Raw genomic sequence first — 26,964 nt, 5'->3', positions numbered from 1 at the left:
CAAGATAATGGAGAATACTCCATTCTCCATTGGAGAATCTGTTGCCATGGAGTCGGTTGCCATGCCCACCTCCAGGGGATCTTCTCAACCCAGGTCTCCTGCACTGCAGATGGATTCTTTATCATCTGAGTCACCAGGGGAGCCCAAGAATACTGGAGTGGGTAGCCTATCCCTTCTCCAGGGGATCTTCCTGACCCAGGAATCAAACTGGGGTCTCCTGCATTGCAGGTGGATTCTTTACCAGCTGAGCTACCAGGGAAGTCCGCCACATAGCTAGTAAGTGGGAAATATACCATCTGAGCCCAGGTTTGCTGACTGTTCTTAACCAGTATGTTCCCCTGCCACTTGTGGGGGTCAACAAGGGGTGCCTGACATCATCACGACCTGCCTCTGCATGTCCAGCCCTGGACCACACTGAGTCTGAGCTTCCTCTGCAGTAAAGGTAAGATTCAGAGCCAGATCTGGCACCTGAAAGGAGGCCACTTAGATCCTCAATGTTTTCTTTCAATGTAAAAGTGAAAATGTTAGTTGCTCAGGCCCATCTGACTCTTTGCAATCCCATGGACTGTAGCTCCTCTTTCCATGAATTCTCCAGGCAAGAATACTGGAGTGGGTAGCCACTCCCTTCTCCAGAGGATCTTCCTAACCAGGGATCGAACTCGAGTCTCCCGCACTACAGGCAGATTCTTTACCCTCTGAGCCACCAGGGAAGCCCCTTTCTGTTTCAAGTGCTGATCAAATACCTATGATGCTTTTGGGAATATGCTCAGTTTTTAGGAGATAACAAGAGGCCTAACACAATCCATGCTTTCTAAAATTTCTTGCCATCTGTTTGGGGAAACAGGAGCAGCACGATAATGGTGAATGATATGGTTCAAAAGGAAGAATTAAACTGTATGGTACTGACTGTAATTTTTATAGCGGTTCAGAAAAGAAAGAGGTGGCTATGGGCTGTTCTGACTAAGGAAAGGCTTTGTAAAGAAGGGACTTGAACCAAATTCTCAAGGACAGATGAGATTTGAAAGAAGAAATTTAGATGGCATTACTACACTCCTCCCCTACAACCAGATACCATGACTGGTTTGTTTCTTTTAAAGTCTGTGATAGTAAGTTATGTATTTTGGTTTTCTTTTTTTTCAACTTCTAAATAGATTCTATGTTTAGAACAAAATGATATAAATAGAATTTTTAGAAAAACACATTACCATTGAAACCATATAACTTTGTGTCATGAACTTTTGTAATGCTCACAGGATGTCTTGTGATTTCTGACTCAGTCACAAATAATTTCAACTTAAGACACAGGCAGCTGCTGCTGTCTGAGAGATTTTTAAAAATATAGTAAATGGTATAGGATTAGGATGCCTAGCTCCAGGGACCTGTTCACTTTCAAAACTTTTAACAAGAAAACCAGAAGCCTTTAAAGCTTTGAAAACAGAATTTTAACCATGACCTGAGTTTTACTCCACAAAGTTCTCTACTTCCCATTTCTAGGGAGGCCCTGTGGTGCCCAGGTCTGGGCTGAGGGCAGACACAAACTCTCACAGGCAACTTGAACAACATTTGGATTTCTTGGCTCTCAGATCCCCGAATGATGTTCTACAAAGAGCTGAAGTTCCTCTTCCTTGGCAGTGGCCCTGAGCTCAGTCTGGTGAGTAGTGCCAGCTGGAGGTGATTGTGGTGGTGTCCCTGGGTTTCTCCCCTAACACAGCACACTTGGCATCTTTAGACCCAAATAGGCACTGGCACTTGGGTGTTTCCTTATGTTATGACAGCAACTAAAGAGAGATTGGGTTAAATACACCCACCACCACCCACACAGAGGACTCTGATGGGGAAGATCATGTGGACAAGAGATCCCCAAATGGCCAGCTGCCCACAAGCCTTGCTAGCCTTTACCGGACCGGGGATCTTTCTTTGTTGATTGTTGATTGGTGGTAAGCAGGAAGGGGCCCATGCACCCCAGTCTCCCATACAAGAGAGGGAGAAAGGAGCCGTGGGAGCAGGGGGTAAACCCACAGTGCAGAGGAGAGCCTGGGAAGAAGCCAAGGAGACATTTGTCATCATTTATGCTCAAGAGAACCTAGGCCAGGCCATTTTCTTTAAATCTCCCTTTCAGCATGGTGTTGTTTTAGAATCCATAACCCCAGAGTGAAACAGTAAAACCCCAATCCCAACCAGATTCCTAAAACACTCATTCATTTCCTAGACAATTGCTCCTGACTAGCCCCTGCTCCCCACCTCTAGTGTTTTTCTCATTCTAATTTTCTGCACACAGTGGAACCAGATTAGGTCTTCCCAAATATGACTCTTTTTATTCAGGGCTTGTTCAGGTTATGCCTTGACACGGAAAGGATACAGAAGAGAACTGCAGTGGACTCTAGGCCATGGAATTCAAAGATACAACACAATCTTTGTCAGCCCAACAGGCCACTCTAATTTATCTCTCACAGTGCTCTTTAAACCACTCTCTGCTTTCTTGCGACTAGGGGTCAGTTTTTTGATAGACCTTTATCCTTTCTCTCTGCTTTTCTAGCTCCAGTGCTTCCTTTTTGAGTCCTACCTCTCTCCTCCATTAAGCCCCCTGCATGGCCCTTTCCTGGGGAACCCCTGGCCCCAGCTTCATACCACTTAAGACAGTCAGTACTCACGTTTTTTTTTTTTTAATCAGTGCTCACTTTTGAGCATAGTTTCTCCCAAAGCAAAAGTCAAAAGTCCTAAGTTGTCTCCTAGTGTGTCAGAGGAAATTGGTTCTTGAATGTCCCCAAGAAACATATCATAATTCCACCTTGGCATAATGCCTTGCTCGTGAGTTCCCTGCAGTCAGAGATAGCGCCTCACTCTTCTCAACCATTGTCTTAGAACGGCATGTAGGATATGCTCAATCGATATTTTTGGAGAAAATGAAAAAAAGTGGTGATTTTTTTTTCTTTCTGAGTTTATAATTTTCAGGCAAATCTACACTTGCAAGGAGACTTGGAGATAATATATACATTGGTTTAAAATCTTGGCACACTTAAAAAAATCTTTTCCCTGTCTTTAGCCAAAGGGAAGGTGTGTGCTTTACCTAGCTGTCAAATGAATAAGATATTAACGACTAGAAGCGCTTGGCTCTTAGAAGCTTTAAAATCATGAACATGAACCATAAATTGTAGAAGTAAGCTCCTAACAAAAAGTGAGAGAGCAAAAGAATAAGTGCAGTCCTGCTGAAGAGCCAGTTATTCCATCTTTTTCTTAATCCATACATTTGAGACTTTTTAAATAAGTACTATCAAAATAAACCTTTGAGACCTTCTGCTAAATGTGGCAATCCTTCAAAAGTGGATATAAATACAGATGTAAATCCAAACTTAGTAAGGGAAAGGGTATCCCTGGTGGTTCAGTGGTAAAGAATCCGCTTGCCAATGTAGGAGTCTGGGGTTTGATCCCTGGGTTGAGAAGATCCCCTGGAGAAGGAAATGGCAACTCATTCCAGTATTCTTGCCTGGGGAATCTCATGGACAGGGGAGCTTGGTGGGCTATAGTCTATGGGGTCACGAAAAAGTCAGACACGACTTAGCAACTTAACAACAATAAGGGGAAATGACAGAGGGTAATATTTGTTAAGTGCTTCCCTGGTAGCTCAGACGGTAAAGAATCTGCCTGCAATTTAGGAGACCAGGGTTTGATCCCTGGGTCGGGAAGATCCTCTGGAGAAGGGAATGGCAACCCACTCCAGTATTCTTGCCTGGAGAATTCCATGGACAGAGGAGCCTGGTGGGCTACAGTCTATGGGGTCACAAAGAGTCGGACACAACTGAGCAACTAACACCTACACAATATTTGTTAAACCTGGACTTTGTGGAAGTGTTCTGTAAATGCTTTTTATTTTATTGACCAGTTTTATCATCCCCATCAAGCAAATGCCTACCTTGGAAATGTGTGTGTGTGTGTGTGCGCGCGTGTGCGCATGTGTTCTAGCCAGTGTAACCTGAGCCAGACTGTATGAACTCATTAAATAATTAAATGTGTCTACATGTGGACAAATGAATTATTGACAGATGAATATTGAGTCCATCTGGCAAATGCAAAAACATATCTTGTTAGAAGGACAACATATTTCTTTTGCTCAACTCCTATATTTAGAAACTACTGTTTCTTTGTTTTTCAAGAAAAATAATTTCTTGAAAGGGAGGAAGATGCATTTTGCAGTACTGCTAAGGCCAGCCACACACTCCCATCACCCATACCCAGGACCTTGCTAATGAGTCCTCTTGGGAACAATCTAAGATTCTTCCTCATCTTTGATTAATTTTCCTTTCTAGTCCACAGTCCTTCTAGTCTCTAAGTGTCATGGATTTTACTCCTAAAATCCTCACACAGGTACCTTCCTCTGTATTCCTACTAAACAAGCCCTTATGTCACATTATGCTTGGGGAGTTGTAGGAAGTTTAAATTGTTTTAGCTTCTCCCAAGTTCTCTAAACCCAAGCTACTCAAATCAGATGGCTTAAGTGAATGAGTGACTGATAAATGGATGGATGAAGAAGGGAATAAGTGAAGTTTGCATCTATTAAAGTAAATAAATAGCTGAGTTGGTTCCCGATTCTATAATCAGTTTCTTTGTTATTTTAAGCAAAAAAAAAAAATTAAAATTAATGTAATTATTGGCTAAAGTATATTTGATACTGACCCAGGCACTGTTAGAAGGTGCAAAAAATATTTATGACATGTTGTTTTGACATGAGGCCATTTTCAGTCCAATTAGAGAGTTAAGATCAACAAACTTTGAATAATTAGTAAATAATTAGCTGCTTAAACAGTATGGTAAGTGAAATAGAATGGTAGATAAGTGTGGGTGTACTTACGAAAGGAACAAAAGACATGGAGGTTATTTCAAAGGGATCAATTAGCTACCTTATGTAACCATTCTTGACTCTCCGCACAGTGTCTGGCAATGCACATTAGGTAATTTAATAATTTTTTTTTTAAAAGGCATTTGGGGGACTTCCCTGGTTGTCCAATAGTTGGGACTCTGAGCCTCCACAGCTCGGGGCACGAGTTTCATCCCTGGTCAGGAACTAGGATCCCACCGCCTGCCATGTGACGTGGCCAAAAATAATAATCATCAATGTCATTTTAAAAAATAAAAATTAAAAGAAAGAAAAGCGTTTGATGGCAAGAGATAGAAACCTCTCCTGCTCATAGAAATGAGGAGAAAATTATTCTAAGGGTTCAGGGACATCATGCAGGACCAGAGCATGAAGTACAGCAGGCCCCACACAGACAACAGGGGAGGCCCTGGGACCAGGTCACTTCTCTCCATCACCATCTCTCTCCCGGGGCAGGAGGACCTCTTACTGCTGCTATACATCTAATTTATTCCGGTCTCTCCGGAGATTAGTCAAAAATGCAATTTCAACTCCTTGGTCTCCATGGCCTTCGGCTCACCGCCTGTGGCTTTCCATTCCCAAGTACACACACAGCTGGAGAATTGGCTGGGCTTAGCAAGGGCTGACCAGCTGCTGCATTGGAGACAGGGTGGGTTAGGGCTCTGGGGCCTCTGCTGTGGGGGTGGGGAGGAAATGATTGGCATCTGCAAGCCTAAAGGCAGTGAACACACTCAAATTCTATCTCCTTCTCTGGTTTTACCACAGGGAGAATGTCTTTGTTTAGAGAAAGGATTAATTCTCCTTTCTTCTCTTGGGCAACTACCCCGGCACGTGAGAAGTGGAAATGTCTGTGATGTATCACTTTGCAATGATGCGTTTCAACAGTAAATTAAGTCATCAGACTTGATTCACGGGCTAAGGTTGAAAAGTTGGGAGTCATGGAGCTTACGGGACCTCCAGAAACTGCATTGATTTTACAGAGCAATGGACTCAGCCCCTCCTGAAGAGCTTTAATTACAGATGGGAAGAAGGTGGGGCCCAGCCAGTCTGGGAGCAAACAGGGCATTTTGTGTCCTAACTTGCAACCTCAGTTGCGAATCTGTGGCATTCTTTTTGTTTTGTGTCAGGCTTGGATCTGACCTAGTTTAGTTCTTCACACCATAAGCTCTCAGAATTCATGGGAGTTTCAACAATCACACATGGTGCTGCAGCCACTTCCTTAGTTCCTACACACAAAACCCAGAAGTGGATGGAAGGAAACAACTATGGGTAACTCCTCCCCCTTCCTCCTGGCTTTTTCAACTTCAGCCACCCCGTGTCAGTTTTTCACAGGCCTTCAGGAATGCCAAGCCCTGAGCTTATACTGAATCCCACTTCATCCCTATATCCGCCTTAGTCTCCTACATTGCTTCTCCTGAATTACTCTGTTCAGCTTAGCGTAGCTGAACGAACAACAGGGACTGAACTACTAATCCTAGCTCTGCCATAAATTAGCTGTATGACTATGGGCAAATTGCTTAATCTCTCTGGGCTCCAATTTTCTTCTCCATAAAAAGGAGGCCCTACCAAAAGCAAAGTCCTAGATCTACGATGCTGCTCTATATCCCCTGAGCTGGTTTTCCCATCTCTCTTCTTACAGATGAAAAATGTTTTCTAAGAAGATGAATTACTTGCTGAGGTGTCATGGCCAAGATCTGATGGAGTTAGAGGACTGAGGTTTAAACTCAAGCTCAGAATCAAACCTTCATTTAAAACAACATAGCTCCTTGCTCCCCACCAAATAAACACCAGGCTCCAGAGCTGCTGTGGCCCTATTAAGAGGAAGGGGAATGATCCTTGCATTGTTCAGCCATGGTTTGAGGTTCACGCTTCTACTCTGATGAATTACATGAGGTCAGGCTGATCAGAAGGGGAGGATGGTGCTGAAGGAGCCAAAAATCATCAACAAACTATTCTGTCCTTGGTGCTCACTGATACCATCAGGGTAAAGGCTGATGATCCCAGGGGGCTGAGGTCTACTGTGATCGAACCCAACCATCTAGTTCAGATGGGGAATCATGAAACTTTCAAAGGGCTTCATTCCCACTGGCCACTCTGCTGAAAGGGGTCCCAAGGACTCCAAGCCTCAGGAATACGTACATCCCATAGTTGCCTTGTGCTCCAGTCACTATGGTTACATAATACATCCCCACTAAACTTAGTGGTATGAACCAACCACTCATTATGCTTATGGATTCCATGGGTCAGGACTGTACACATGGGGAGGTGGCTTATCTCTGATGCACCATCTACCGCCTCAACTGACTGACTCAAAGCATCGGGGTGTGTGGCTAGAATAATCCTAAGGTTGGTCCTCTCAGATGTTTGGGATCGGGACTAGGAAGACTCAGACAGCTGGGTTCATTGGGCATCCCTATCTTTCCTTCCAGCACGGTGGCTGGAGGGTAGTTGGATTCCTCACAGCACACCTCAAGACTCCAAAGGCATGTGTCCCAAGAGAGCCAGAGCCAGGAGGGAGCCGTAGCACCTTTCATGACCCTGCTCCAGGAGTCACTCAGGAGCACTTCCACCACATTCAGTTCATCGAGCAGTGACAACGCTGGAGGGGCTGGGGATGGCAAGGTCCTGGAGCAGATAGTGCTGAAAGTATTGTTGCGACCAGCTTTAAAAACTGCAATCTGTTATCCTTAAGGTCAAGATTCTTCTCAACAGTTACACGGTCACCTCTATGGGATGAGGAAGCTGGCATCATGAATAAATCAACCACCTAGGGCTGAACAGGTTGATGTTTTTCTCTATTCACCCACACAAACACAGTTAGGGTTCTTTTAGCAAAGGAAGAAAACTAGATCTTGAGGAGGCAGTCAGAGACTTCCTTCCAGCCAGGTTAGTTTGATCACCTACCAGCATTATATTAAAGGATGCCCATTATATTAAAGGATGCTCAATAGGTAAATCCTAGGGTGCGACATACAGTAGGAGGCCGACAAGCACTCAGCTGTCATTTGCAGGGGGTTAGAACTGGCAGGTGTGCAGGGCCCTCAGTCTCCCCCTCCCCCACAATACATCAGCTGCCTAAACTGCTCCATCCTGCTTTTGCAAACAGCAGAGGAAGAAAGCCACCTGACCCTGCAGGACTGGGGCCACTAACTGTCCATCTCCACTAGTGACCACAATGTTAAAAATCCAGGGAGCCTGGCGAGGGGCACTTTCTGCAGCAGTCACAATGCCAGCAAGCATTGTTTGTTTTGTTTGTTTTTTGTTTTCTTGACTTCTACTTTTTATTAACTTTTTAAAAAATTTTATTGAAGTATAGTTGATTTACTGTGCTGTGTTAATGTCTGCTGTACAGCAAAGTAACTCAGATACATGTATGTGTGTTAGTCACTCAGTCATGTCCAACTCTTTGTGACCCCATGAGCTGTAACCTGCCAGGGTCCTCTGTCCATGGGATTCTCCAGGCAAGAATACTGGAGTGGGTTGCCATTCCCTTCTCCAGAGGATCTTCCCGACCCAGGGATCAAACCCAGGTCTCCTGTGTCATAGGCAGATTCTTTACCGTCTGAGCTACAGGGAAGTTCTATAGCAGACACAATGTCCATTTGTCCCAAAGGAAATGGGGACGTCTCTGTGGGGGCATTTCCTGAGGGTACCATCTCCCAGATATTCAGAAAACATGAAGATTTCAAGCTCTTCCAATCAGTTAGCCTGCAATGAGCACCTACGTGTGTAGCACAGTTTTGTTTGGATTTCCATACTGAACTAAGAATTCAGAGCAGTTTTTGTTGCGCTCTAGTCGACCAGACTGTTGTGTTCAGAGAGGCTGAAGACTTTGAGAAAAATGGGAAAAAGCACTGCCAAGCATCTTAGAGTTAAAATAGGCTTTATTTTCTACAGGCACTTTTGGAGAAGACTCATGGTCTGTGGAAGAAAGGAAAAGAGGAGCTTGGAAGGGCTTGCAGCCACGCAACTTACAGAGCTAAGCACTTAGCCTGCTGCTCTGACTTGGCACCGTCAGAGACCAGGAGGTGCACGGTGGCTCCTCTCCAGGTTTGCCCCATGCCCGCCCTTCTGTGTAGAGGAAGTCACAAATGAGCCAAGAAACAAACAGAGAACTGAACTTGAGAAGGAAAACGCAGGAGGCTTCATCCAACCCAGGAGCCATAAAGAAGCAGCAGAAAAGGTCTAGAATGCGCGGGGTACGTTTCCGTAGTCGTCTGCCAGGATTACATTTCTGAGTCATTTCTTAACGCTTGGCAAAGAGGCTTAGATGTTTCAAAATGCTTTTGTGGCTGGGGAACTGGAAGTATCACATCAGTAAGAGCAATGGGATTTAAACTTTTTGTACTATAATCACTTTCATTTTAAAATATTTGATGTTTTATAGGAGCGCTCAGTTAGGTTGAAGTTTTTACCTGTCCCTCCAGTCACCTAACCAAGAAGTTTTCCAGAAGGGACAGGACTGTCTTGAAATCCTTAATATCCTTAATATTGGGCTGCTGCTGCTGCTAAGTCGCTTCAGTCATGTTCGACTCTGTGCGACCCCATAGACGGCAGCCCACCAGGCTCCGTCGTCCCTGGGATTCTCCAGGCAAGAATACTGGAGTGGGTTGCCATTTCCTTCTCCAGTGCATGAAAGGGAAAAGTGAAAGTGAAGTCGCTCAATCGTGTCCGACTCTTAGTGACCCCATGGACTGAAGCCTGCCAGGCTCCTCCGTCCATGGGATTTTCCAGGCAAAAGAGTACTGGAGTGAGGTATCCTTTAATATAATGCAGGTAGGTGATCAAACTTTGTATTTCCTGGTACTCTCTTGTTTGTGTTTATAAGTTAATTGATATTTAATGAAAGCTAGGCCCTGTGGAGGAAACAAATGAAGTCTGTGAGAGAGGTTATGAGTCACTCATTTTATTGTATAGAATATAATCTCATGCTAATTATTGAACTATATTTCTTAGACTTATTTAAAATTGATTAAATAAGTGATGATTAAGCATTCTATGGTTATGTCAGATCTAATCCCTTGAATCTATTTCTCAAGGGATTTCTCAGGGATTAGATCTGATAGAGTGCCTGATGAACTATGGACAGAGGTTCATGACATTGTACAGGAGACAGGGATCAAGACCATCCCCCAAAAAAGAAATGTAAAAAGCAAAATGGCTGTCTGAGGAGGCCTTACAAATAGCTGAGAAAAGAAGAGAAGTGAAAAGCAAAGGAGAAAAGGAAAGATATACCCATTTCAGTGCAGAGTTCCAAAGAATAGCAAGGAGAGATAAGAAAGCCTTCCTCAGTGATCAATGCAAAGAAATAGAGGAAAACAATAGAATGGGAAAGACTACAGATCTCTTCAAGAAAATTAGAGATACCAAGGGAACACTGCATGCAAAGTTGGGAACAATAAAGGGCAGAAATGGTATGGACCTAATAGAAGCAGAAGATATTAAGAAGAGGTGGCAAGAATACACAGAAGAACTATACAAAAAAGATCTTCACAACCCAGATAATCACGATGGTATGATCACTCACCTAGAGCCAGACATCCTGGAATGCGAAGTCAAGTGGGCCTTAGGAAGCATCACTACGAATAAAGCTAGTGAGATGATGGAATTCCAGTTGAGCTATTTCAAATCCTAAAAGATGATGCTGTGAAAGTGCTGCACTCAATATGCCAGCAAATTTGGAAAACTCAGCAGTGACCACAGGACTGCAAAAGGTCAGTTTTCATTCCAATTCCAAAGAAAGGCAATTCCAAAGAGTGCTCAAACTACTGCACAATTGCACTCATCTCACAAGCTAGTAAAGTAATCCTCAAAATTCTCCAAGCCAGGCTTCAACAGTACGTGCGTGAACCATGAACTTCCAGATGTTCAAGCTGGTTTTAGAAAAGGCAGAGGAACCAGAGATCAAATTGCCAACATCCACTGGATCATCGAAAAAGCAAGAGAGTTCCAGAAAAACATCTATTTCTGCTTTATTGACTATGCCAAAGCCTTTTGACTGTGTGGATCATCATAAACTGTGGAAAATTCTGAAAGAGATGGGAATACCAGACCACCTGACTTGCCTCTTGAGAAATCTGTATGCAGGTCAGGAAGCAACAGTTAGAACTGGACGTGGAACAACAGACTGGTTCCAAATAGGGAAAGGAGTACAACAAAGCTGTATATTGTCACCCTGCTTATTTAACTTATATGAAGAGTACATCATGAGAAATGCTAGGCTGGATGAAGCACAAGCTGGAATCAAGATTGGTGGGAGAAATATCAATAACCTCAGGTATGCAGATGACACCACTCTTATGGCAGAAAGTGAAGAAGAACTAAAGAGCCTCTTGACGAAAGTGAAAGAGCAGAATGAAAAAGTTGGCTTAAAGCTCAACATTCAGAAAACTAAGATCATGGCATCTGGTCCCATCACTTCATGGCAAATAGATGGGGAAACAGTGACAGATTTTGGGGGGGGGGGTTCCAAAACCACTGCAGATGGTGACTGCAGCCATAAAATTAAAAGGACTCTTACTCCTTGGAAGGAAAGTTATGACCAACCTAGACAGCATATTAAAAAGCAGAGACATTACTTTGCCAATAAAGGTCTGTCTAGTCAAGGCTGTGGTTTTTCCAGTAGTCATGTATGGATGTGAGAGTTGGACCATAAAGAAAGCTGAGCACTAAAGAATTGATGCTTTTTAACTGTGGTGTTGGAGAAGACTCTTGGACTGCAACCAGTCCATGCTAAAGGAAATCAGTCTTGAATATTTATTGGAAGGACTGATGCTGAAGTTGAAACTCCAATATTTTGGCCACCTGATGCGAAGAACTGACTCATTGGAAAAGACCCTGATGCTGGGAAAGATTGAAGGCAGGAGGAGAAGGGGATGACAGAGGATGAGATGGTTGGATGGCATCACCGACTCGATGGACAAGAGTTTGAGTAAACTCCGGGAGTTGGTAATGGACAGAGAAGGCTGGCATGCTGCAGTCCATGGAGTCACAAAGAGTCGGACACGATGGTGCGACTGAACTGATGATTACCGTGCAACTATGAAATGATGACACAGATCTATGTTAATATGTGTAACTGTGTTTGGTTCCTAGGGCTGCTATAACAAAGTACTTGTTGTAAATTCTGGTGGCTTAAAATGACAGATATCTATTCTCTTACAGCTCTAGTGAACAGAAATCCAAAATTAAGGTGTCAGCAGGAACATGCTCTCTGAAAGTCCTAGGTCAGGGTCCTTCCTTAGCTCTTCCCAGTTTCTGGTGGCTGCTGGCAATCCTTGATATTCCTTGACTCATAGATACATCACTCCAATCTTTGCCTCCATCTTCACATGGCATACTCCCTCTGTGGCTGTGTGTCTCAGTCCAAATCTCTCTCCTTATAAGGACATCAGTCATTAGCTTCAACTACCCTGAGGCCTACCATGTCATGAGGAAGCTCAAGCCACACAGAAAAGTCACATGCAGGTACTCTCACGTACAACCACAACTGAGTCCAGAATCCCGCTAAGCCCAACCCAGTTGTTAACTCTGTCAGTATAAAAAGAAGCTTCCAGGTATTTCCAGACCCCAGATATTCCAGTTACCCCTAGCCATTTGAGTTTTCCTAGCTGATGTCCTAGACTTCATGGAGCACAGGAAAAATATCCCAGCTCTGTCTTCTCTGAACTCCTCACCTAAAGAATTCATGAGCTGTAATAAAATGGTTGCTCTTTTATACTTCTAAGTTTTAGGTTGGTTTTGTGTGGCAATACATCGGATGGTTTACAAAACATCATGAATAATACAGTCACATTTTGTTAAAAACTATAAATGGATGTGCATGCATAGCAAAAGCTTAGAGACTTTGACCCCAAATTCTTAACCAGATTATTTGAGGGTGGGGGTGGAGGGTACCCTCTTCTTTACATCTTTCAATATTTTCTGAAGTTTTTACAATGAGTTCATATTATATAGACAATCAGGAAAAAAGAAAACAATTTTCATTTAGAAAAAACGCACCACTTAACTCTAGGGGTTTTCAGCCACGAGTAATGAAGGACAACTGATGATGGTTGAGGCCTCTCTGCACTCTAACCATTATCAACACCCAAATTATTTTGGAATCAAAGTTTATTTTAGCTAAGTCCTCTGGGACTCACAGTAAGTCTAGCCCATTCAGGTCTGGGTTATATAGAAGAAACAGGAACTATGAACGAGGTTAGGGAAGTTTCTTGGGCGCTGTCCTTCTTCAGACCCAAAGCTCTGTATCCTTTGGGAATGAGGAGGGCAATGGTTGTGCAGCAGTTTGGGGAGGGGAGAAGGTAGACAGGACAACAACAGAAGTGGGAGTGTATATTGAAGGCCTAGATGATGGAAGCCAGGTGATGTGGCAGGGAAAGGCACAGCTTCTGCTTCTCCAAGGCTTGGCATAGGGATGCCCACACCTGCCATAGAACTAGACTTGTGTACTGCTGTTATTTCTTTTTTCTGAAAAAAAAAAAAAATTTTATTTATTTGGCTGCACTGGATCTTGGTTGCAGCATGCAGGATCTTTAGTTATGGTGTACCAACTCCTCAGTGCGGCATGTGGGATCTAGTTCCCTGACCAGTGGTTGAACCTGGGCCCCCTGCATCGGGAGCTCAGGGTCCCAGCTACTGGACCAGCAGAGAAGTCCCCTGCTGATGTTATTTCTACCACCACTAACAAAATTTCTAACATAAAGTGTGTCACTGGAGCACATCCTTCTTCTCCAGAGATGTAGCACTTAAAGGTTAACAACACGTCCTGCCAAGAGCACAGACACAAATCTTGGCGTGACAAATGAGGCCTTGGCCCTCTTGAATGGTCACACTCTGGAGACTGAGGGAAAGCAGAGAGAAACAAAAGGCCACAATTAAAAAGCACAGTCCTTGTGACTTCCACAAAAAAAAGTGTCAGGACAGAGCCAAGGGTGAATTAAGTATTATATGCAAGGTTTCTAAGGAAACTTTAAAAGCAAATAGTACATTAGGAGGCAGACACTCATTACACACAGGAGAAGTTCCCAAACCCAGGGACCCACATTCCCTTCCAGCAGCACCTCCCCATAAACACAGAACATTGCACGCAGAGACCCCAGCCACAACTGGCAGACCAGCGGTCTCCACAGGGGTGGAGGGAGCCCCAGGAGACCAGGCAAGAAGTGGATGCCAAGGTACTTTGAGCTGCTGGGCCAACATGAGATACTTCCTGAGTATCCTCCGGGGTCCCATCACTCTCTTTACAGCCAATAGCCACTTTTGCTAAGTCTGTGATCTTGTCTGTACCACTTTCTCGTTAGCAGATACGCTGGTGGTTTAGAGTGAACTACTTAAGCAGCTCTGGTTTCTATAAAGAGAGTAAGGTTCAGTGAAAAGCAAGGCACATCCTTCTAGTGCCTTCCTTTTGTCCTTCCCATCACATGGCCCTGATGTTTTTGTAAGGACAAAATGAACCTTCTTTACCTCCCAGCCAAGGCAGTTTAGGGCTGGGGAAAGCCCCAAATCTGCCTACGCTAAAATGCACATGACACCTTCTGGCTGTTTCTGGTCCCCCGCTGATTTGCCTTCACTGTACAAACAGCTCCAACAGATCCTTCACACTCCGTGCCTCCTCAACCTGTCCTGGGTCAGAAAAACCTCACTCTAATTCTTTCCTCACACACAATTCATGAGGGCCACAGCATAGTATCAACTCTCCCCACCACATGTGTGCGTGCGCACACACACACACATCCATACTTCTGCTTAAAGGCTAAGTCACCTTTGTTCCCAAATCAGCAAAATTTGATTGTATTTGCACAAGTTTGACAAATCTAAAGAAAGAATGTGGGGTGGACAGTATTTTGTCAAATCCTAAGAGAGAAGAAAACTAAAGAAGCAAAATTATTCCTTTCCTCAAGATTATAAAAAGAAATTCCAGTAAATGTCCACCTTAAATATTTATGGTTTATGTTTTGTAAAGAAAGGACTTCCCTGGTGGCTCAGACGTTAAGGAGTCTGCCTGTAACACGGGAGACCCCGGTTCAATCCCTGGGTTGGGAAGATCCCCTGGCGAAAGAAATGGCTACCCACTCCAGTATTCTTGCCTGGAAAATCCAATGGATGGAGGAGCCTGGCAGGCTACAGTCCATGGGGTCGCAAAGAGTTGGACACGACTCAGTGACTTCACTTTGTAAAGAAATCTGATATATATGAATTTATTATTTTGTTGTAAGAGTTATAATTTGTTTTCTGGGGACTTCCCTGGTGGTCCCGTGGTTAAGACTTCATGCTTCCGCTGCAGGGGGCATGGATTCGATCGCTCGTCAGGGAACTAAGATCCCACACCCCCGTGCTGCAATGCAAAAAATATATATGTAATTTGTTTTTAAACAAGAAACAAAATTGTCCTAGTTTATTTATGAATAATGATATCTTTTCTGCAATGATTTGAGGGCCTTCTTTTGCATCTGCTTGTTTTCATTAAAATTAAAATCTATTTCTAGACATCATATTCTGTTCCATTGATCTGTTTAGTTCTGCCTCCATGTCATACTATGGTAATTATTATAACTTTACAATAAGGCTCAATATCTAGAAGGCAAAAAATTTCTTTTGTACTCTTCTTCTCTAGAATAGCACACTTTAATTGCTAGATTAAGTTTAGCATCATTTTAATAATTTCATTCAAAAATTTACTGGAGTTTTGACTGTGTTTATATTAAATGTGGAGACTAGAGGCAAGTTGTATGATTTTTAAGACTCTATACTTTCTAAAAAATTGTATCTCTTCTTTTATTCATTATAATCTTTAATATTCTCATAAAATTTCATAGCTTATTTATATGTGTTTAATGTTTTTTCCTATATGTTCAGTTTTTGATGCTATCATGAATGATATTTTTCTCTGTGTTTTATAAATGCTTATTATTTGAATATAAGGAAGCTGGGTTGAATTTCTTTGATATTAATAATAGATTGCTTCCAATAAAATTATTACCTTCTAAACCATAATTGGGGAATGTTACTGAGAGTTTCAGAAAGAGATTATTATGTAATGGTGACAGAATAATTCTTTATGAAAATATGAATTTATAGTAGAGAAATCTTTTATTTCACATTTTTATATATTACACCATAAGTTTCCCTGAGCTTGAAACAGCTACTGTTTTCTCATTACAGAATACACCATCCATTTTCACAGCATAAATACAACATTAAGATCTAATGATGGAGTTGCATATGTCTCTTCAGAGATTGAATTTCCTTCAATATGTCTTTGCACCTACAAAAAATGGAATCCTAATGCACTCATGCTTATAAGCAAGAGATGAGAGGGTCCCATCATTGACTGAAATAAATCTTTTTCATTAAAAAAATGTATTTATTTTGGCTGCATCAGGTCTTAGTTGTGGCACGTGAGATTAGTTCCCCAACTAGGAATTGAACCTGTGTCTCTTGCACTGCAAGGTGGTTTATTAACCACTGGACCACCAGGAAAGTCCCCAAATAAATCTTAATTGTGATTATTTTACAACATACAGTAACTTCTAGATCAGAGATATTATATTTATTTACCCACACCAATCCTATTTCAAAAATCTATGAGGAGATCAGAAGAATGTGCATAGTATATTATCATGTATATAAAAAAGAGAGACAAGTCTACATGTATGCTTATATATGTACAGAATATCTCTACAATGATATATAAGAAACTGGCATCAGTGGTAGACTCTGGAGGATATAGGTAAGCAGGAGACTTACTTTGTGTATTCTTTTGTACCTTTTGAATTTTCCATGACATGCAGGTGTTGTGTTTGTTAATCTTCTACGCCAGACAGATACTGAGGAACAGGATTATTCCAGGCTAGCAACACTGTGATGACAATGAGATGGGAATTTTTAAAACTTTCCAATGGGATATAAGTTGGTACAATTATATTTGACATGTCAGAAGCCTTTAAAATTTTCTTTTATCAGCATCTCAGCTTTTTGCTGCTGGATGGACTCCTCAGAGCAGAATTACTGCGTGTGGTAGGCAGAATCATGGTTCTCCCAAATGATTCCCCACATCCTGATTCCTGGAACCTGTGAATATGTTATGCTATATGGCAGGGAGGAATCAGGCTGCAGGTAAGGAATCAGGCTGAGGCAGCTAAGCAGATGACTTTGAGATGGAGAGATGATCATAGATTACCTAGGTAGACACAATGTAATCACTAGGGTTGTATAAGCAAAAGAAGGGGACAGGAGAGTCAGTGTCAGAGTGACGCATCATGAGAAGGATTCAACCAGCCATTGCTGTCTTTGAAGATGGAAGGGTCCAAGAGCCAAGGAATGTGGGCAGCCTGAGGAAAAGGCAAGGAAATGACTCTTTCCCCAGAACCTCCAGAATGAATGCAGTCCTGCCCAACACCTGGAACCCAGCCCAGTAAGAGTAATTTTGGACTTCTGGCTTCCCAAACTTCATGTTGTTTTAAGCCATTAAGTCTACAGTAATCTGTCACAACAGCAATACAAAACTAATGCACTATGTCCAAAAAGTACTCATTTATAACAGTAAAAATCTGAAAAGAATCTAAATGTCCATTAATAAAGGTATAGAAGATAAGTGATGCTACATTTATATAAAGGAATATCGGGGCTTCCCTGGTGGCTCAGACCAAAAAGTAAATACTTCATTGTAAAATTTATTCAATATTTCTGAGAAAATATTAACCTGAAAAAGTAACTTGTATCTGGTTTCAATTATAAAAATTGCATGTATTAAAAAATGCATGTAATAGATATGTCATTATTAGTCCAGGGTTCAGCTCTAGAAAAGAAACTATTCAAGCTATTTCAAACAGAAAGGGAAATATAAAGAATCAGATCCATACAAAAAACTGTAGGAGTGGCTCTTAAGGGGTCTCCTCAGAGGTCAAACCAGTCCTGCCAGGGTTAGAGCTACTACTGCTTGGATCACAAAGTAGAGGGAAAGTCAGATGGAGTCCCAGCCTGAGAGTGTGCATCCAAAAGGCAGAGGAGAAGTGATGGTCTCTTTTCTCACCCGTCCCTTCTCATAAACACCATATTCTACTCAAATGATATAAAGAATATTTAAATATCACAAACAATTGATCTGCCTATATATTTATCATATTTTTAGAAAACTGGCCAGAAACAAACAGCAAAGACTATTTTATCATTAAGAACTCAGGCTCTGGAGTTAGATGGCATGCGTGCATGCTAAGTCACTTCAGTCGTGTCTGACTGTATGTGACCCCATGGACTGTAGCCCTCCAGGTCCCTCTGTCCATGGGTTTTCTAGGTAATAATACTGGAGTGGGTTGCCATTGCCTCCTCCAGGGGATCTTCCCGACCCAGGTATAAAGCTGTGTTCCTGGAGTTAGATGACCTGGATTTAAACCCCTCTGGGGAGTTACCTCACTCTTGGTGCCTGAGCAGCTTTGTCAGGAAAGGGCTCTTAGGATGAAATGAGCTCACAGAGGCCAAGCACTTAGCAGGGAGTTCCATGGGTAAAGGAAAACTGCTCAGTTAATGGGAGCAATTGTTTTTATAATACTTCCTTATACTTAATAGGTATTACTTATCATGTATTAATTTTATCATCAGAAAAACAAAAACCTCATTTCAGAAAAATCCAAACTGAATGCTAAGCTTCCCCCAAATAATCATGGTCTGATGAAAATATATATATATATAAAAATTTTTAAAACTTGTTGCCTTGTATGAGATTTTTGTCCTTTGTATATCTGCTTCCTGTTGATAAGGGGAATAATAATGACACACAAGCTCTATTTAAAAGTCAATAGTCAGAAGACCCGGAGTATTTTTCATTCTCAAGGCCATGAATTCAACAAATGACATTCTCCATATGTGTTTCATAAAAAGCACCCTATTTCAGCATTTGACAATGAATGAAGTTTGGAGGGGACAAAGGGAAAATTTCTGCTCATAAAAAGGGGTAAAGGAGACAATTGGTTTAGTGATTTACTAGCTTGACTCTTTATCATAGAGCCATCTTAATATGGACATTAATAACTGATAAAATGTAAACTTCTCAGGGCTCACCCTCTTGGTAGTGGCTACTCGATATCCAGCCGGTCTCCTAATGAAGAGCACAAATTCAGACATCACTATCTCTCCTTATAGGACAGGGACCCTGAAGGTTTTCATTTTCACATAGATTTGTCACTCAGTGCCATGCCTCCCTTTGGGATCAGCAGCTCCACATTCTCTTGCCAAAATGAGAATATAAGTCCAGTGCCTTTTCCATTACCTCACACTGCATAGGGTACCATCCAAGAACCACATGGGGGTGATTTAGTTTATAACAGCCGTCTTTTAAAATTAATTTTAAAACCTCCATGCTTTTACTCCTTTCCAAACTTCAGCAAGTTTTTGGGTCAGAAAGATATTCACTAGTACATGAGTAGTAGGTAATTCAGGACTCCCACTGAATTTCAGCATGACATTTTATGGCTTGTTCTTTGTCTACATCAAACAACTTTATGGTCCCCAGAGATGGAAAAAGCATCCAAGTACATGAACTTTAAGGGACCTAAGTATAAACTCCAATAGGAAGTGGTTTTACTTTTATTCCTAAATTCCATTACACATAAGTAAAGGAAGTAAGGCTAATAATTTAGTCAGCATTCGAGATAAGGACCAAGCAGGAAATAACTTTTTATGTGATGTCACCCAGGGCCCACGTCAGAAGAGGAACAGGAGGGGCAAGTCCTTCGTCCTTTACAGATCTTTCCCAGCCCTTTCTGTATGAAAGAATGATATGGGCAGAGGCAGCTCTTATTATGTTACCTCAACATAGGTTATACTGCTCTGTGTGACCATGATGTAGATGTTACTCTAATACTGAAAGAATGAAAGGAGGGAAGAAGGGAAGAAAGAAAAGGAATTAACACCCTATTATTTAGTAAGATAAACCTTGGCTGGGGAAGCCAGTGAATGTCTCTAGGAATTTTATATTCCAGTTAAGTAAGTGTGTGTCCTTGTGTCACTTTTAATATGACCATGTCTACCATGTCCTTGGACAACAAGGAGATCAAACCAGTGAATCCTAAAGGAAGTTAACCTTGAATATTCATTGGAAGGACTGATGAAGCTGAAGCTCCAATACTTTGGCCACCTGATGCGAAGAGTTGACTCATCAGAAAAGACCTTGATGCTGGGAAAGACTAAGGGCCGGAGGAGAAGGGAGTGACAGAGAATGAGATGGCTGGATGGCATCACCGACTCAATGGACATGAGTTTGAGCAAATTCTGGGAGACAGTGAAGGACAGGGAAGCCTGGCATACTGCAATCCATGGGGTCACAAAGAATCAGACACAACTTAGTGACTGAACAACAACAACTTTAGAGAATATTTGGGGTAGTGTTCTCAGTGTAAATCACTTTCATCTCACTCATGCACCTTTAGTGATTAGGCATGAGGACACAGGAGAAAGATAAATACAGTTCAAATCCCAGTTTGTGTGACTCTGGGCAAGTTACTCAAGTTTTTTTACCTACAAAACAGATCAAATAATACCTACCACAGAGGATTGTTGGGAGGATTAAACAAAATGATGCATGGAATTGCCCAACACAGTTGGCACTCAAAAAATGTTTGCAGTAACTTCCTCCTATGACTGCTTAGTAGATAATCATCTTTTAGATTTTTAAAAATCATGGGTAAAACACATAAAATTTACCATCTCAATAATTTTTGAGTGTACAGTTTAGTGGTATTTAGTATATTTCCATTGTTCTACCACTGATCTCCAGAAATCTTTTCATCTAATAGCTAAACTGAAACTCTATACCCATCACACAACAGGTCCCATCTTCCCCTCTCCTCAGCCCTGGCAACCACCAATCTAATTTCCATGTCTATGGATCTGACTACTCTAGGTACCTCTTATAACATTACTTTGCCAACAAAGGTCCGTCTAGTCAAGGCTATGGTTTTTCCAATGGTCATGTATGGATGTGAGAGTTGGACTATAAAGAAAGCTGAGCGCATAAGAATTGATGCTTTTGAACTGTGGTGTTGGAGAAGACTCTTGAGAGTCCCTTGGACTACAAGGAGATCTAACCAGTCCATCCTAAAGGAGATCAGTCTGGGTGTTCATTGGAAGGACTGATGTTGAAGCTGAAACTCCAATACTTTGGCCACCTCATGCGAAGAGCTGACTCATTGGAAAAGACCCTGATGCTGGGAAAGATTGAGGGCAGGAGGAGAAGGGGACAACAGAAGATGAGATGGTTGGATGGCATCACCGACTCAATGGACACGGGTTTGGGTGGACTTAGGGAGTTAGTTGGTGATGGACAGGGAGGCCTGGCATGCTGCAGTTCATGGGGTCGCAAAGAGTCAGACATGACTGAGCGACTGAACTGAACTGAACTGTTTTTTTGTGACTGGCTTATTTCAGATAATCAAATTTTTAGATTATTTTCTGAGACTTAAATTTTTATACTCAGACAAAACTTTGGCCACTGCATGTTATATAGATATATTGCTCATTTATCTATTTAGTTAAAAATCATAAAGTTTTCCAAAATAAAGGTGATCTATTATAATGTTAGATCATATAAATTTCAGTGGATGAGTTTTACACAAGTACAGTACATCCTCAAATCATCTGCCATGTACTGGCACTTGTGTCTTATCCCTTTCACTGCTTTGGAAATTCTTGGAGGTCAGGCAGTGCCTGGTGTGCATTAAGAATATATTAAATACTAACGGACTAATTAATAAATCAATAAACCAATGGATTCGGATTCTATTTTATGAATCACTAGCAAGAAAATATTCAACACAGGGTATTTCCCTTCTCATTGATTCTGTGCCACATCTTTACTCATCAACTGATGGTACTTAGAGAATGCAAAATTATTTAAATATTAACCTAAGCAAAACACAGTTTCAAAGATTAAGTAGATGAAAAAAACACTTGCATTAGACCTTCAAAATGCAAACTCAATCAAGTTTTGGATCACAAACACTTTTGTGTCTCACCAGCTTCTTAATGTCAATGTACATGTCAGATTTCCTGTTTTCAAATTCTGGAGTACTAATTGACTTTTAAGAGTAAGATTGGCAAATGTTTAAAGCATTAAAGATTCAATACTTAGGAATTCCCAGTCTAGTGGTTAGGACTCGGGGATTTCACTGCCAAGGGTCTGCATTCAATCCCTGGTTGGGGAAGTAAGACCCTACAAGCAAAAAAAAAAAAAAAGAATTCAAGAAAAATTTTGTGTGTCTCCGCCCAATCCCCAGCTCTGCAAGTTCATTTCTAGTTAATTTATTCAACAAAGACAGTCATATAAATATTCAAAGATGTGGCTATGTTAAGCTAAATAATGGTCACCCAAAGATGCCTAGCAATTTAACCCCTAGAACCTGAATACCTGTGAGTATGTCCTGTTCATAGCAGGAAGTAATAAAGGTTGCAAATGGATTACAGTTGCTAATCATCTGACCTTAATATAAGATGCTCCTGGATGATACCAGGTGGGCCCAATGAAATCCCAAGGGTTATTTAAATGTGGATAAGGGGTGGGTGGCAGAAGAGTCATTGTAGGAGTGATTCAGTGCTGGTGTGGGAAAGACTCATTCAGTGTCTGCTGGTCTTGAAGATGGAAGAAAGCCAGGAGGCAAGGAAGGCAGTGATATTCAGAAGTTGGAAAAGGCAAGAAAAAGGATTCTTCCCTGGAGTCTCCATAGAAAAAATGCAGCCCTGCCAATACTTTAATTTTAGCTCAATGAAATCTATTTTTGGTTTCTAACCTCCAGAACTGTAAGATAATATATTTATTTATTATCACAACTCCTTAGTTGCAGCATGCAGGATCTAGTTCCCCAACCAGGGATCAGACCTGGGCCCCCTGCATTGGGGGCATGTAGTCTACCCACTGGACCACCAGGGAAGTTCCAATATATTTGTTTTAAGCTACCAAGTGTGTGATAATTTGTTATAGCAACAATAGGAAATTAATACAATGAGTAAAGATGCTCACTGCAGCATCATTTGTGACCAAAAAAAAAAACTGTAAGCAAACTTAACACCTATTAATAAAAGCCTGACAAAATATGGCATTATTACCATGGATGTTGAGGATGTTAGGCTTTCACCAAAGAGCAACCTGCTCCCCAGGAGGTACTCTCTCTTTCTGTTTTTGGCGGAGGCCTGCCCATCAATTTAAAATAGAAGAGAGGGGGACTGCCCTGGTGGTCCAGTGGTTAAGAATCCACCTCCCAATGCAGGGGACACGGGTTCAATCCCTGGGCCGGTAAGATTCTACATGCTGCGGGGCAACTAAGCCCATATGCCCTAGAGCCTGTGCTCCACAAGAGAAGCCACCGTAATGAGAAACCCATGCACTGCCGCTGGAGAGCAGCCCCGGCTCGCCGCAACTAAAGAAAGTCCGAGTGCAGCAACGAAGAGCCAGTGAAGCCAAAACCGACTTTTTAAAAAATGTTTAAATAGAAGAGAGGTAAAATATAGCAAAGAGATTCCAATTAATCATAAATGCATAACAAATGGAACACAACACTGAGATTATAGTACTCTGGGCTCACCCAGTCTTATTTTCTTCTTATAATTGACCTGTAAATACACCAAGCACTTGTTAAACACTGGAAAATACAGAAAAAAGCTGACTGACTAGAGGAGGAAGAGAAGAAGCAAAAGGACCATCACTCAGTGCAAGACATGGCAAAGCAGAGGGAAGCCTAGGTACCTTGAGGGCACAGGAGGTTCTCATGCAGGAAGTCAGGGTGGGAAGGCGGGACAGGGACTGTTGCCAGGAGGAGGCAATGCTTAAATCCATTCCCAAAGGCAGAGTGAGATTCAGCCAGACAAAGAAGACTTGGAAGCCCGTCCTGGTAGAGGAAACAGCTTACAAAAGGCTGGTTGGTATGAGGTCCACTGTGGGTGTGTGACCCGGGTGGCATTTGAAAAAAACAGTCAACTTTAAAACCCTACACAAGGACTTTCACATAATTAGCTTTGCTACATTCTCTGAACCTCAGTTTCCCCACCTTCATGACAGAATCATAAAATCTTTCAAGAGAGAATTAACAGATCTGCACAATCTTGGGTGGGAAAAGGAAGACCTGGCTCCCAGAAGCCCCTGCCCGGCACTCTGCTCTGCAGGCCGAAGCCCCGAAGCCCCAGGTAGGCTGGAGCCACTCCTAGCTCTCTAGAGCCCTGATGCATTAAAGAAGGAAAAACATTTTATGGTATATTCTATATTTAACAGATCATTGGTTTTAACACATACAAAACACAATGAAATAACATTATGTATTAATTCATAGTTCATGACAGACCATGTGTTCTGGGAATGGAACAGATTTGAAATTTATATAATGAACATTTTTTTCTCTCAGTCCCTTCCCTGTATCTGACTCTCTGTAAGGCCTCACGTAGAGGGAACATTTGAGAGCCTAGTGAATAAGATGCTGCAGCAGCCTGCTGGTGCCGGGCCCTGTGTATATTGACTGGAAGAAAGAAAGCCAAGTTGTGCATCAAAATCATCTGGGGAGCTTTTAAAACAGGCTAAAACCTGTGCCCCACTTTCTAGATTCCAATTCAATTGGTCTAGAGTGGGATCCAGGCATTTTAATATATTTTTTTTAAAGTTCTTCAAGTGATGCCCATGTAAAGCCAGGGTCAAAAAATACCATAAATGAAAGTAGGAGAGACTGACGCAGGAACCCCTTAAAGTTTTATCAATTCATTTGTGATATTCAAAGAAAATGGTAAAAAAACGAAACAAAACACAGGTGAACAAATGGGAGTCACAGGAAGTTTCAATAAAAAGCCTCACCAAGGACAGACAGTGGTACCACAGGGGCACCCTGGGTGCCCAGCGGGTGTTGGTCATGGTGCAGGCCTGACCATGAAGAGCAATGCATCTTCATGCATTTGCAGATGCATAGTGAGAAGGACTGTGAACAGTCTGTTAAAGTTGTCAATTCAGTTTGCAAATATCATGTGGCAACACCCTGACTAAGCAATTGGGAGGTCCCCAGGGTGGATGGAGAGGCAAGCACTGGGCCCTTGACCCCTATGCTGGAGATCCCAGCACTGGTGAGAGGTAGCCTCCATGGCAACCAGGCAGATATCACCGTGCCAAGAGAGAGACAAGATTCTCAGGCTGTGACCAGGATAGTCAGTCTACTGCTGAAATACGCATGCGTGCATACAGAACCATGGAAGTTACTGTTCTGTGTCAGAGCTCTAGTCAGGCTCTTACACCTGGGGACAGTGATGAAGAAGGACAGTGAGGAAGGCCCCTAGGGACTTCCATAGGGTATTCTCTGAGAGCTTAGTTACAAAATCAATACTTAATGGGAACAGCCATGCTAAGGAGAATGAATGGCTCTTGAATCAGAGCAAGATGGACTGTGAAATTACAGAGTAAGAAGTTATCTAATTGGAAGCAGTGGTCGTCAGCCATGGAGCCACAGAAAACCAGGAAGGCACCGTACCTGTGCTTCATAAGCTCCATAGTGGGGCACAGCACCCTGGTCAGGGGTCTCCACCCAACTGTCCTCATCTCCCACTGCCTCCGTTTTAGTGCGGCCTCCATTGTGTCTGGACTATCACAAAGCCTCCCAACTTGTCCCCCTGCTTCTGCTTTTGCTGCTCCCAGCAAGCAGCTAAAGTTACCCTGTCAAAATATGAGGCAGGTCGTGCTCTTTTCCCTCAAATCTTTCATTGGCTCCCATCTCAGAGGAAAAGCCAAAGTCCTTACAACAGCCTATACATGGCCATCTATGACCTGAATCCACACCTCTGGGCCTCATCTCCTCCTACTCAGCCCTGTGTTACCTCTACCCCTCCCCCCACTTCCCACTCCCACCCCACACTGCCTCCCTTGGTGATCAGTCATCGTTTTGACTGTCAAATCCTCAAACATGCTGAGGCCTTTGCATTTGCTGTTGAATTTCTGGAATGTTCTTCCCCTGGGTGTCCACTGGGCTCACTCTCAAGTCCTTCAGGTCTTTACTTCAGGTTGGGAGGCCTGTTCTGACCTTTTTATTTAAAATAACAAATTCTCCCACCTCTACTTATCCCCACCCCCACCCCAGTTTATTTTTCTCCGTGCCACTTATCATCATCTAAATATACCGTATTTCACTGATACATTTGATTATTATGTCTTCCCCACTAGAATGTAAATACATGAGAGCAGAGATTTTGGTTGGTTTTGTTAACTGCTATATTCCTAAAGCCTAGCACAATACCTAGAAAATAGGCATTGAGTAAATATTTATTAAACAAATGAATGAACGGCCAGGATATCTCTACTGTGCCAATGGATTCATCAAGCTTTCCAAAGTAAGTGATGACGCTGGGGTGACTACATTTTCACAGCAACCTTTTGATGCGGGTTTGGTTTCCCACAGAGTAAAGCAGGAGAGGATATGTAGTCTAGTTCCAGTCAAAGTTTTCCTATTGAAGGAGTGAAAAAAACGGCAGGGCAGTGGTGACTTCCTCATCTTAGTTAGGGCTTCAGACTCCAAACACCTTCCATTGTGGTGAGTTCCTGGTCTTGACCCATGAGACCCCCTGCCCCAACACTCAGAGGCCAGGAGGCCAGTTTTCCTCTTGATTCTGGAGCTCAGCTTGTGCCTTTATGTTTAGGGAAACTGCCAGTTGTATTTAGGGAAAACACACAGCAGCAACCTGGCGTTTGTGGATTTGACAGTCAAAACGATGGCTCATCGCTGCTTTGGGCTGACTGCACTGCCATGCCCCAGCCCCCTCCTCCTGCGGCCACAGGCTCCTTCCTCCTGGAACCAGAACACAGGTCTGTCTTTGTGGAAAACGGCCCTCATAAGAAGGCTAAGCACTTGTGCTGGTGGTGTGAATGCAGAGGGCTAAGATTTTTTGGACTTTCCTTTTTTCCTAAAACGCAATTTAGTGTAGTTCGTGAACCGGGCGAGTCCCAGACATCCTTTGTTCTCTAAGCATAGTCCTCCCTCCTGCACTTACTGCCTGGGCCCTGCATGCTGCCTGCTGGGCCCCTAGGAGGAGGACAGGACGGGTCCTCAAGGGGAATATCACACTTCCTCCTCCTAGGCTCAAGC

General features: G+C 42.5%; 1 protein-coding gene and 2 long non-coding RNA genes across 4 annotated transcripts in view; 1 reads left to right on the top strand and 2 right to left on the bottom strand.

The window, feature by feature from the left end:
* SNX18 (sorting nexin 18) overlaps positions 1-26,964 on the bottom strand; it is a 96,193-nt gene that overhangs the window by 34,774 nt on the left and 34,455 nt on the right. The window lies entirely within an intron of this gene.
* LOC145516547 (uncharacterized) lies at positions 68-16,230 on the top strand. Of its 2 annotated transcripts, XR_014061470.1 has the most exons (6): positions 112-442; positions 1,495-1,651; positions 6,510-6,763; positions 7,300-7,651; positions 8,768-9,069; positions 16,034-16,230. It is a non-coding gene; the product is annotated as an uncharacterized LOC145516547 (long non-coding RNA). The 2 variants fall into 2 exon arrangements; XR_014061469.1 differs by lacking the exons at positions 6,510-6,763; positions 7,300-7,651; positions 16,034-16,230 and having other exon boundaries at positions 68-442; positions 8,768-10,014.
* LOC145516546 (uncharacterized) lies at positions 111-5,147 on the bottom strand. Its single transcript, XR_014061468.1, has 3 exons — positions 3,728-5,147; positions 2,310-3,484; positions 111-390 (listed from the first exon to the last, which is right to left on the bottom strand). It is a non-coding gene; the product is annotated as an uncharacterized LOC145516546 (long non-coding RNA).

The sequence above is a fragment of the Giraffa tippelskirchi genome, chromosome 8 (genome assembly GCF_054371585.1).
Source record: "Giraffa tippelskirchi isolate mGirTip1 chromosome 8, T2T-mGirTip1v1.2.pri, whole genome shotgun sequence".
Taxonomy (NCBI): Eukaryota; Metazoa; Chordata; class Mammalia; order Artiodactyla; family Giraffidae; genus Giraffa; species Giraffa tippelskirchi.
Note: the sequence above shows the minus strand (reverse complement) of the source record. Positions and strands in the feature narration are given on the sequence as shown.